Genomic DNA, 13,615 nt, shown 5'->3' on the forward strand with positions numbered 1-13,615 from the left:
TGGTTAACAGCCGAACGCGCTAACCATTGAGCCACGGAGGCTCAGAAATTAAATGGTTGTCACGTATTGTGGAAACGTTTTGACTTTTTACGCTACATCTGAGACCCCACAACACCTCTCCCGGGTGGGCTCGAACCACCAACCTTTCGATTAACAGCTGAACGCGCTAACCATTGCGCCACGGAAGGCCAAAAATTCAATGTTCGTCAGGTATTGTGGAAAAACTCTGACATTTTATGTTACATCTGAGACGTCACAACACCGCTCCCGGGAGGGCTCAAACCACCAGTCTTTTGAACAGCAGCTGAACGCGCTAACCATTGCGCAACGGAAGCCCAAAAATTAAATGGTCGTCCGGTATTGTGGAAAAACTTTGAAATTTAAGTAACATCTGAGACCTCATAGCACCGCTCCCGGGTGTGCTCGAACCACCAACCTTTTTGTTAACAGCCGAACGCGCTAACGATTGCGCCACGGAAGCCCAAAAATTAAATGGTCGTCCGGTATTGTGGAAAAAGCTTGACTTTTTACGTCACATCTGAGACGTCACAACACCGCTCCCGGATGGGCTCGAACCACCAACCTATTGGTTAACAGGCGAACGCGCTAACCATTGAGCCACGGAAGCTCAGAATTTATATGGTTGTCACGTATTGCGGAAAAGTTTTGACTTTTTACGCTACATCTGAGACCCCACAACACCTCTCTCGGGTGGGCTCGAACCTTCAACCTTTCGATTAACAGCTGAACGCGCTAATCATTGCGCCACGGAAGCCCAAAAATTAAATGGTCGTCAGGTGCTGTGGAAAAAACCTTGACTTTTTACGTCACATCTGAGACGTCACAACACCGCTCCCGGATGGGCTCGAACCACACACCTATTCGTTAACAGCCGAACGCGCCAACCTTTGAGCCAAGGAAGCCCAAAAATTTAATGGTCGTCAGGTATTGTGGCAAAACTTTGGCTTTCTACGTTACATTTGAGATCCCACACCACCGGTCCCGGGTGGGCTCGAACCACCAACCTATTGGTTAACAGCCGAACGCGCTAACCATTGCGCCACGGAAGACCAAAAATTAAATGGTCGTCAGGTGTTGTGTAAAAAACCTTGACTTTTTACGTCACATCTGAGACGTCACAAAACCGCTCCCGGATGGGCTCGAACCACACACCTATTGGTTAACAGCCGAACGCGCTAACCTTTGAGCCACGGAAGCTCAGAAATTAAATGGTTGTCAGGTATTGTGGATAAGTTATGACTTTTTACGTTACATGTGTGACCCTACAACACCTCTTCCGGTTGGGCTCGAACCACCAAACTTTCGGTTAACAGCCGAACGCGCTAGCCATTGCGCCAAGGAAGCCCAAAAATTTAATGGTCGTCAGGTATTGTGGCAAAACTTTGGCTTTCTACGTTACATTTGAGATCCCACACCACCGCTCCCGGGTGGGCTCGAACCACCAACCTATTGGTTAACAGCCGAACGCGCTAACCATTGAGCCACGGAAGCTCAGAAATTAAATGGTTGTCACGTATTGTGGATAAGTTTTGACTTTTTACGCTACATCTGAGACCCCACAACACCTCTTCCGGGTGGGCCTGAACCACCAGCCTTTCGATTAACAGTTGAACGCGCTAATAATTGCGCCAGGGTAGCCCAAAAATTAAATGTTCGTCAGGTATTGTGGAAAAACTCTGACATTTTACGTTACATCTGAGACCTCACAACACCGCTCCCGGATGGGCTCGAACCACCAACCTATTGGTTAACAGCCGAACGCGCTAACCATTGAGCCACGGAAGCTCAGAAATTAAATGGTTGTCACGTATTGTGGATAAGTTTTGACTTTTTACGCTACATCTGAGACCCCACAACACCTCTTCCGAGTGGGCCTGAACCACCAACCTTTCGATTAACAGTTGAACGCGCTAATAATTGCGCCAGGGAAGCCCAAAAATTAAATGTTCGTCAGGTATTGTGGAAAAACTCTGACATTTTACGTTACATCTGAGACCTCACAACACCGCTCCCGGATGGGCTCTAACCACCAACCTATTGGTTAACAGCCGAACGCGCTAACCATTCAGCCACGGAAGCTCAGAAATTAAATGGTTGTCACGTATTGTGGAAAAGTTTTGACTTTTTACGCTACATCTGAGACCCCACAACACCTCTCCCGGTTGGGCTCGAACCACCAACCTTTCGATTAACAGCTGAACGCGCTAACCATTGCGCCACGGAAGCCCAAAAATTCAATGTTCGTCAGGTATTGTGGAAAAACCTTGACTTTTTACGTCACATCTGAGACCTCACAACACCGCTCCCGGATGGGCTCTAACCACCAACCTATTGGTTAACAGCCGAACACAGCCGAACGCGCTAACCATTGAGCCACGAAAGCTCAGAAATTAAATGGTCGTCACGTATTGTGGAAAAACTTTGGCTTTCTACGTTACATTTGAGATCCCACAACACCGCTCCCGGGTGGGCTCGAACCACCAACCTATTGGTTAACAGCCGAACGCGTTAACCATTGCGCCACGGAAGCCCAGAGATTAAATGGTCGTCAGGTATTGTGGAAAAACTTTGGCTTTCTACGTTACGTTTGAGATCCCACAACGCCGATCCCGGGTGGGCTCGAACCACTAAATTATTTGTTAACTGCTGAACGCGCTAACCATTGCGCCACGGAAGCTCAGAAATTAAATGGTTGTCACGTATTGTGGAAAAGTTTTGACTTTTTACGCTACATCTGAGACCCCACAACACCTCTCCCGGGTGGGCTCGAACCTTCAACCTTTCGATTAACAGCTGAACGCGCTAATCATTGCGCCACGGAAGCCCAAAAATTAAATGTTCGTCAGGTATTGTGGAAAAACTCTGACATTTTACGTTACATCTGAGACCTCACAACACCGCTCCCGGATGGGCTCGAACCACCAACCTATTGGTTAACAGCCGAACGCGCTAACCATTGCGCCACGGAAGACCAAAAATTAAATGGTCGTCAGGTGTTGTGTAAAAAACCTTGACTTTTTACGTCACATCTGAGACGTCACAAAATCGCTCCCGGATGGGCTCGAACCACACACCTATTGGTTAACAGCCGAACGCGCTAACCTTTGAGCCACGGAAGCTCAGAAATTAAATGGTTGTCAGGTATTGTGGATAAGTTATGACTTTTTACGTTACATGTGTGACCCTACAACACCTCTTCCGGTTGGGCTCGAACCACCAAACTTTCGGTTAACAGCCGAACGCGCTAGCCATTGCGCCAAGGAAGCCCAAAAATTTAATGGTCGTCAGGTATTGTGGCAAAACTTTGGCTTTCTACGTTACATTTGAGATCCCACACCACCGCTCCCGGGTGGGCTCGAACCACCAACCTATTGGTTAACAGCCGAACGCGCTAACCATTGAGCCACAGAAGCTCAGAAATTAAATGGTTGTCACGTATTGTGGATAAGTTTTGACTTTTTACGCTACATCTGAGACCCCACAACACCTCTTCCGGGTGGGCCTGAACCACCAGCCTTTCGATTAACAGTTGAACGCGCTAATAATTGCGCCAGGGTAGCCCAAAAATTAAATGTTCGTCAGGTATTGTGGAAAAACTCTGACATTTTACGTTACATCTGAGACCTCACAACACCGCTCCCGGATGGGCTCGAACCACCAACCTATTGGTTAACAGCCGAACGCGCTAACCATTGAGCCACGGAAGCTCAGAAATTAAATGGTTGTCACGTATTGTGGATAAGTTTTGACTTTTTACGCTACATCTGAGACCCCACAACACCTCTTCCGGGTGGGCCTGAACCACCAACCTTTCGATTAACAGTTGAACGCGCTAATAATTGCGCCAGGGAAGCCCAAAAATTAAATGTTCGTCAGGTATTGTGGAAAAACTCTGACATTTTACGTTACATCTGAGACCTCACAACACCGCTCCCGGATGGGCTCTAACCACCAACCTATTGGTTAACAGCCGAACGCGCTAACCATTCAGCCACGGAAGCTCAGAAAGTAAATGGTTGTCACGTATTGTGGAAAAGTTTTGACTTTTTACGCTACATCTGAGACCCCACAACACCTCTCCCGGTTGGGCTCGAACCACCAACCTTTCGATTAACAGCTGAACGCGCTAACCATTGCGCCACGGAAGCCCAAAAATTCAATGTTCGTCAGGTATTGTGGAAAAACCTTGACTTTTTACGTCACATCTGAGACCTCACAACACCGCTCCCGGATGGGCTCTAACCACCAACCTATTGGTTAACAGCCGAACACAGCCGAACGCGCTAACCATTGAGCCACGAAAGCTCAGAAATTAAATGGTCGTCACGTATTGTGGAAAAACTTTGGCTTTCTACGTTACATTTGAGATCCCACAACACCGCTCCCGGGTTGGCTCGAACCACCAACCTATTGGTTAACAGCCGAACGCGTTAACCATTGCGCCACGGAAGCCCAGAGATTAAATGGTCGTCAGGTATTGTGGAAAAACTTTGGCTTTCTACGTTACGTTTGAGATCCCACAACGCCGCTCCCGGGTGGGCTCGAACCACTAAATTATTTGTTAACTGCTGAACGCGCTAACCATTGCGCCACGGAAGCTCAGAAATTAAATGGTTGTCACGTATTGTGGAAAAGTTTTGACTTTTTACGCTACATCTGAGACCCCACAACACCTCTCCCGGGTGGGCTAGAACCTTCAACCTTTCGATTAACAGCTGAACGCGCTAATCATTGCGCCACGGAAGCCCAAAAATTAAATGGTCGTCAGGTATTGTGGAAAAACTTTGGCTTTCCACGTTACGTTTGAGATCCCACAACACCGCGCCCGGGTGGGCTCGAACCACCAACCTATTGGTTAACAGCCGAACGCCCTAACCATTGCGCCACGGAAGCCCAAAAATTAAATGATCGTCAGGTATTGTGGAAAAACTTTGGCTTTCTACGTTACATTTGAGATCCCACAACGCCGCTCCCGGGTGGGCTCGAACCACTAACCTATTAGTTAACAGCCGAACGCGCTAACCATTGAGCCACGGAAGCTCAGAAATTAAATGGTTGTCACGTATTGTGGAAAAGTTTTGACTTTTTACGCTACATCTGAGACCCCACAACACCTCTCCCGGGTGGGCTCGAACCACCAAACTTTCGGTTAACAGCCGAACGCGCTAGCCATTGCGCCACGTAAGCCCAAAATTTAAATGGTCGTCCGGTATTGTGGAAAAACCTTGACTTTTTACGTCACATCTGAGACGACACAACACTGCTCCCGGATGGGCTCGAACCACCAACCTATTGGTTAACAGCCGAACGCGCTAACCATTGAGCCACGGAAGCTCAGAAATTAAATGGTTGTCACGTATTGTGGAAAAGTTTTGACTTTTTACGCTACATCTGAGACCCCACAACACCTCTCCCGGGTGGGCTCGAACCTTCAACCTTACGATTAACAGCTGAACGCGCTAGTCATTGCGGCACGGAAGCCCAAAAATTAAATGTTCGTCAGGTATTGTGGAAAAACTCTGACATTTTACGTTACATCTGAGACCTCACTACACCGCTCCCGGATGGGCTCGAACCACCGACCTATTGGTTAAAAGCCGAACGCGCTAACCATTGCGCCACGGAAGCCCAAAAATTAAATGGTCGTCAGGTGTTGTGGCAAAACTTTGGCTTTCTACGTTACATTTGAGATCCCACACCACCGCTCCCGGGTGGGCTCGAACCACCAACCTATTGGTTAACAGCCGAACGCGCCAACCATTGAGCCACGGAATCTCAGAAATTAAATGGTTGTCACGTATTGTGGATAAGTTTTGTCTTTTTACGCTACATCTGAGACCCCACAACACCTCTTCCGGGTGGGCTTGAACCACCAGCCTTTCGATTAACAGTTGAACGCGCTAATAATTGCGCCAAAGAAGCCCAAAAATTAAATGTTCGTCAGGTATTGTGGAAAAACTCTGACATTTTACGTTACATTCGAGACGTCACAACACCGCTCCCGGGAGGGCTCAAACCACCAGTCTTTTGAATAGCAGCTGAACGCGCTAACCATTGCGCCACGGAAGCCTAAATATTAAATGGTCGTCATGTATTGTGGAAAAACTCTGACTTTTTACGTTACATCTGAGACCTCACAAAACGCTCCCGGATGGGCTCGAAAAACCAAAATTTCGGTTAAAAGCCGAAAGCGCTAGCCATTGAGCCACGGAAGCTCTGAAATTAAATGGTCGTCCGGTATTGTGGAAAAACTTTGACTTTTTAATAACATCTGAGACCTCATAGCACCGCTCCCGGGTGTGCTCGAACCACCAACCTTTCTGTTAACAGCCAAACGCGCTAACCATTGCGCCAAGGAAGCCCAAATATTAAATATTCGTCAGGTATTGTGGAAAAACTCTGACATTTTACGTCACATCTGAGAACTCACAACACCGCTCCCGGGTGGGCCCGAACCACCAACCTATTGGTTAACAGCCGAACACGCTAAACATTGAGCCACGGAAGCTCAGAAATTAAATCGTTGTCACGTATTGTGGAAAAGTTTTGACTTTTTACGCTACATCTGAGACCCCACAACACCTCTCGCGGGTGGGCTCGAACCACCAACCTTTCGATTAACAGAAGAACGCGCTAACCATTGCGCCACGGAAGCTCAAAAATTAAATGGTCGTCAGGTATTGTGGAAAAACCTTGACTTTTTACGTCACATCTGAGACCTCACAACACCGCTCCCGGATGGGCTCGTACTACTAAACTATTGGTTAACAGCGGAACGCGCTAACCATTGCGCCAAGGAAGCCCAAAAATTTAATGGTCGTCAGGTATTGTGGCAAAACTTTGGCTTTCTACGTTACATTTGAGATCCCACACCACCGCTCCCGGGTGGGCTCGAACCACCAACCTATTGGTTAACAGCCGAACGCGCTAACCATTGAGCCACGGAATCTCAGAAATTAAATGGTTGTCACATATTGTGGATAAGTTTTGACTTTTTACGCTACATCTGAGACCCCACAACACCTCTTCCGGGTGGGCTTGAACCACCAGCCTTTCGATTAACAGTTGAACGCGCTAATAATTGCGCCAAGGAAGCCCAAAAATTAAATGTTCGTCAGGTATTGTGGAAAAACTCTGACATTTTACGTTACATTCGAGACGTCACAACACCGCTCCCGGGAGGGCTCAAACCACCAGTCTTTTGAATAGCAGCTGAACGCGCTAACCATTGCGCCACGGAAGCCTAAATAATAAATGGTCGTCATGTATTGTGGAAAAACTCTGACTTTTTACGTTACATCTGAGACCTCACAAAACGCTCCCGGATGGGCTCGAAAAACCAAAATTTCGGTTAAAAGCCGAAAGCGCTAGCCATTGAGCCACGGAAGCTCTGCAATTAAATGGTCGTCCGGTATTGTGGAAAAACTTTGACTTTTTACGTAACATCTGAGACTTCATAGCACCGCTCCCGGGTGTGCTCGAACCACCAACCTTTCTGTTAACAGCCAAACGCGCTAACCATTGCGCCAAGGAAGCCCAAATATTAAATATTCGTCAGGTATTGTGGAAAAACTCTGACATTTTACGTCACATCTGAGAACTCACAACACCGCTCCCGGGTGGGCCCGAACCACCAACCTATTGGTTAAAAGCCGAACACGCTAAACATTGAGCCACGGAAGCTCAGAAATTAAATCGTTGTCACGTATTGTGGAAAAGTTTTGACTTTTTACGCTACATCTGAGACCCCACAACACCTCTCCCGGGTGTGCTCGAACCACCAACCTTTCGATTAACAGAAGAACGCGCTAACCATTGCGCCACGGAAGCTCAAAAATTAAATGGTCGTCAGGTATTGTGGAAAAACCTTGACTTTTTACGTCACATCTGAGACCTCACAACACCGCTCCCGGATGGGCTCGAACTACCAAACTATTGGTTAACAGCCGAACGCGCTAACCATTGAGCCACGGAAGCTCAGAAATTAAATGGTCGTCAGGTATTGTGGAAAAACTTTGGCTTTCTACGTTACATTTGAGATCCCACAACACCGCTCCCGGGTGGGCTCGATCCACCAACCTATTGGCTAACAGCCGAACGCGCTAAACATTGAGCCACGGAAGCTCAGAAATTAAATCGTTGTCACGTATTGTGGAAAAGTTTTGACTTTTTACGCTACATCTGAGACCCCACAACACCTCTCCCGTGTGGGCTCGAACCACCAACCTTTCGATTAACAGAAGAACGCGCTAACCATTGCGCCCCGGAAGCCCAAAAATTAAATGGTCGTCAGGTATTGTGGAAAAACTTTGGCTTTCTACGTTACATTTGAGATCCCACAACACCGCTCCCGGGTGGGCTCGAACCACCAACCTATTGGCTAACAGCCGAACGCGCTAACCATTGAGCCACGAAAGCTCAGAAATTAAATGGTTGTCACGTATTGTGGAAAAGTTTTGACTTTTTACGCTACATCTGAGACCCCACAACACCTCTCTCGGGTGGGCCCGAACCACCAACCTTTCGATTAGCAGCTGAACGCGCTAATTATTGCGCCACGGAAGCCCAAAAATTAAATGGTCGTCAGGTATTCTGGAAAAACTTTGGCTTTCTACGTTACATTCGTGATCCCACAACACCGCTCCCGGGTGGGCTTGAACCACCAACCTTTCGGTTACCAGCCGAACGCGCTAACCATTGCGCCACGGAAGCCCAAAAATTAAATGGTCGTCAGGTATTGTGGAAAAACTTTGGCTTTCCACGTTACATGTGAGATCCCACAACACCGCTCCCGGGTGTCCTCGAACCACCAACCTATTGGTTAACAGCCGAACGCGCTAACTATTGAGCCACGGAAGCCCAATAATTAAATGGTCGTCAGGTATTGTGGAAAAACCTTGACTTTTTACGTAACATCTGAGACGTCACAACACCGCTCCCGGATGGGCTTGAACCACCAACCTTTCGGTTAACAGCCGAACGCGCTAACCATTGCGCCACGGAAGCCCAAAAATTAAATGGTCGTCAGGTATTGTGGAAAAACTTTGGCTTTCTACGTTACATTCGAGATCCCACAACACCGCTCCCGGGTATGCTTGAAGCACCAACCTATTGGCTAACAGCTGAACGCGCTAACCATTGAGCCACGGAAGCTCAGAAATTAAATGGTGTCAGGTATTGTGGAAAAACTTTGGCTTTCTACGTTACATTTGAGACCCCACAACCACCAACCTTTCGATTAACAGCTGAACGCGCTAACCATTGAGCCACGGAAGCTCAGAAATTAAATGGTCGTCAGGTATTGTGGAAAAACTTTGGCTTTCTACGTTACATTTGAGATCCCACAACACCGCACCCGGGTGGGCTCGAACCACCAACCTATGGGTCAACAGCAGAACGCGCTAACCATTGCGCCACGGAAGCCCAAAAATTAAATGATTGTCACGTATTGTGGATAAGTTTTGACTTTTTACGCTACATATGAGACCCCACAACACCTCTCCCGGGTGGGCTCGAACCTTCAACCTTTCGATTAACTGCTGAACGCGCTAATCATTGCGCCACGGAAGCCCAAAAATTAAATGTTCGTCAGGTATTGTGAAAAACTCTGACATTTTACGTTACATCTGAGACATCACAACAACGCATCCCGGATGGGCTCGAACCACAAACCTATTGGTTAACAGCCGAACGCGATAACCATTGAGCCAAGGAAGCTCGGAAATTAAATGGTTGTCAGGTATTGTGGAAAAGTTTTGACTTTTTACGCTACATCTGAGACCCCACAACACCTCTCCCGGGTGGGCTCGTACCACCAACCTTTCGATTAACAGCTGAACGTGCTAACCATTGCGCCACGGAAGCCCAAAAATTCAATGTTCGACAGGTATTTTGGAAAAACCTTGACTTTTAACGTCACATCTGAGACGTCACAATACCGCTCCCGGATGGGCTCGAACCACCAACCTATTAGTTAACAGCCGAACGCGCTAACCATTGAGCCACGGAAGCCCAAAGTTAAATGCTCGTCAGATATTGTGTAAAAACCTTGACTTTTTACGTCACATCTGAGACCTCACAACACCGCTCCCGGATGGGCTCGAACCACCAACCTATTGGTTAACAGCCGAACGCGCTAACCATTGAGCCACGGAAGCCCAAAGTTAAATGCTCGTCAGGTAATGTGTAAAAACCTTGACTTTTTACGTCACATCTGAGACCTCACAACACCGCTCCCGGATGGGCTCGAACCACCAACCTATTGGTTAACAGCCAAACGCGCTAACCATTGAGCCACGGAAGCTCAGAAATTATATGGTTGTCACGTATTGTGGAAATGTTTTGACTTTTTACGCTACATCTGAGACCCCACAACACCTCTCCCGGGTGGGCACGAACCTTCAACCTTTCGATTAACAGCTGAACGCGCTAATCATTGCGCCACGGAAGCCCAAAAATTAAATGTTCGTCAGGTATTGTGAAAAACTCTGACATATTACGTTACATCTGAGACCTCACAACACCGCATCCCGGATGGGCTCGAACCACAAACCTATTGGTTAACAGCCGAACGCGATAACCATTGAGCCAAGGAAGCTCGGAAATTAAATGGTTGTCAGGTATTGTGGATAAGTTATGACTTATTGCGTTACATCTGATACCCTACAACACCTCTCCCGGTTGGGATCGAACCACCAACCTTTCGGTTAACAGCCGAACGCGCTAACCATTGCCCCAAGGAAGCCCAAAAATTAAATGTTCGTCAGGTATTGTGGAAAAAGTCTGACATTTTACGTTACATCTGAGACGTCACAACACCGCTCCCGGATGGGCTCGAACCACACACCTATTGGTTAACAGCCGAACGCGCTAACCTTTGAGCCACGGAAGCTCAGAAATTAAATGGTTGTCACGTATTGTGGATAAGTTTTGACTTTTTACGCTACATCTGAGACCCCACAACACCTCTTCCGGGTGCGCTTGAACCACCAGCCTTTCGATTAACAGTTGAACGCGCTAATAATTGCGCCAAGGAAGCCCAAAAATTAAATGTTCGTCAGGTATTGTGGAAAAACTCTGACATTTTACGTTACATCTGAGACGTCACAACACCGCTCCCGGATGGGCTCGAACATTAACCTTTCGGTTAACAGCTGAACGCGCAGACCATTGCGCCACGGAAGCCCAAAAATTAAATGGTCGTCAGGTATTGTGAAAAAATTTTGGCTTTCAACGTTACATTTGAGATCCCAAAACACCGCTCCCGGGTGGGCTCGAACCACCAACCTATTTGTTAACAGCCGAATTCGCTAACCATTGAGCAACGGAAGCTCAGAATTTAAATGGTCGTCAGGTGTTGTGGAAAAAACCTTGACTTTTTACTTCACATCTGATACGTCACAACACCGCTCCCGGATGGGCTCGAACCACACACCTATTGGTTAACAGCCGAACGCGCTAACCTTTGAGCCACGGAAGCTCAGAAATTAAATGGTTGTCAGGTATTGTAGATAAGTTAAGACTTTTTACGTTACATCTGAGACCCTACAACACCTCTCCCGGGTGGGCTCGAACCTTCAACCTTTCGATTAACAGCTGAACGCGCTAATCATTGCGCCACGGAAGCCCAAAAATTAAATGTTCGTCAGGTATTGTGGAAAAACTCTGACATTTTACGTTACATCTGAGACCTCACAACACCGCTCCCGGATGGGCTCGAACCACCAACCTATTGGTTAACATCCGAACGCGCTAACCATTGCGCCACGGAAGCCCAAAATTTAAATGGTCGTCAGGTGTTGTGGAAAAAACCTTGACTTTTTACATCACATCTGAGACGTCACAACACCGCTCCCGGATGGGCTCGAACCACACACCTATTAGTTAACAGCCGAACGCGCTAACCTTTGAGACACGGAAGCTCACAAATTAAATGGTTGTCAGGTATTGTGTAAAAACCTTGACTTTTTACGTCACATCTGAGACCTCACAACACCGCTCCCGGATGGGCTCGAACAACCAACCTATTGGTTAACAGCCGTACGCGCTAACCATTGCGCCACGGAAGCCCAAAAATTAAATGTTCGTCAGGTATTGTGGAAAAACTCTGACATTTTACGTTACATCTAAGACCTCACAACACCGCTCCCGGATGGGCTCGAACCACCAACCTATTGGTTAACAGCCGAACGCGCTAACCATTGAGCCACGGAAGCCCAAAAAATAAATGGTCGTCAGGTATTGTGGAAAAACTTTGTCTTTCTACGTTACATTTGAGATCCCACAACACCGCTCCCGGGTGGGCTCGAACCACCACCCTATTGGTTAAAAGCTGAACGCGCTAACCATTCAGCCACGGAAGCTCAGAAATTAAATGGTTGTCACGTATTGTGGAAAAGTTTTGACTTTTTACGCTACATCTGAGACCCCACAACACCTCTCCCGGTTGGGCTCGAACCACCAGCCTTTCGGTTAACAGCCGAACGCGCTAACCATTGCGCCATGGAAGCCCAAAAATTAAATGTTCGTCAGGTATTGTGGAAAAACCTTGACTTTTTACGTCACTTCTGAGACCTCACAACACCGTTCCCGGATGGGCTCGAACCACCAACCTATTGGTTAACAGCCGAACGCGCTAACCATTGAGCCACGGAAGCTCAGAAATTAAATGGTCGTCACGTATTGTGGAAAAACTTTGGCTTTCTACGTTACATTTGAGATCCCACAACACCGCTCCCAGGTGGGCTCGAACCACCAACCTATTGGTTAACAGCCGAACGCGTTAACCATTGCGCCACGGAAGCCCAAAAATTAAATGGTCGTCAGGTATTGTGGAAAAACTTTGGCTTTCTACGTTACGTTTGAGATCCCACAACGCCGCTCCCGGGTGGGCTCGAACCACTAACCTATTTGTTAACTGCTGAACGCGCTAACCATTGCGCCACGGAAGCTAAAAGTTAAATGCTCGTCAGGTATTGTGTAAAAACCTTGACTTTTTACGTCACATCTGAGACCTCACAACACCGCTCCCGGATGGGCTCGAACCACCAACCTATTGGTTAACAGCCGAACGCGCTAACCATTGCGCCACGGAAGCCCAAAAATTAAATGTTCGTCAGGTATTGTGGAAAAACTCTGACATTTTACGTTACATCTGAGACCTCACAACACCGCTCCCGGATGGGCTCGAACCACCACCCTATTGGTTAACAGCCAAACGCGCCAACCATTGAGCCACGGAAGCTCAGAGATTAAATGGTTGTCAGGTGTTGTGGATAAGTTATGACTTATTACGTTACATCTGAGACCCTACAACACCTCTCTCGGTTGGGCTCGAACCACCAACCTTTCGGTTAACAGCCGAACGCGCTAACCATTGCGCCAAGGAAGCCCAAAAAATAAATGGTCGTCGGGTATTGTGGAAAAACTTTGTCTTTCTACGTTACATTTGAGATCCCACAACACCGCTCCCGGGTGAGCTCGAACCACCACCCTATTGGTTAAAAGCTGAACGCGCTAACCATTCAGCCACGGAAGCTCAGAAATTAAATGGTTGTCACGTATTGTGGAAAAACTTTGGCTTTCTACGTTACAT

General features: G+C 47.5%; 1 non-coding gene across 1 annotated transcript; it reads right to left on the bottom strand.

Moving 5' to 3' along the window:
- Nucleotides 1–8,660: 8,660 nt before the first annotated feature.
- TRNAT-GGU (transfer RNA threonine (anticodon GGU)) lies at nt 8,661–8,733 on the bottom strand. Its single transcript has one exon. It is a non-coding gene; the product is annotated as a tRNA-Thr (tRNA).
- Between the last annotated feature and the right edge of the window lie 4,882 nt (nt 8,734–13,615).

The sequence above is a fragment of the Phalangium opilio genome, unplaced genomic scaffold (genome assembly GCF_054372755.1).
Source record: "Phalangium opilio isolate 3A_F unplaced genomic scaffold, DU_Popi_V2 ptg000056l_1, whole genome shotgun sequence".
Lineage (NCBI taxonomy): Eukaryota > Metazoa > Arthropoda > Arachnida > Opiliones > Phalangiidae > Phalangium > Phalangium opilio.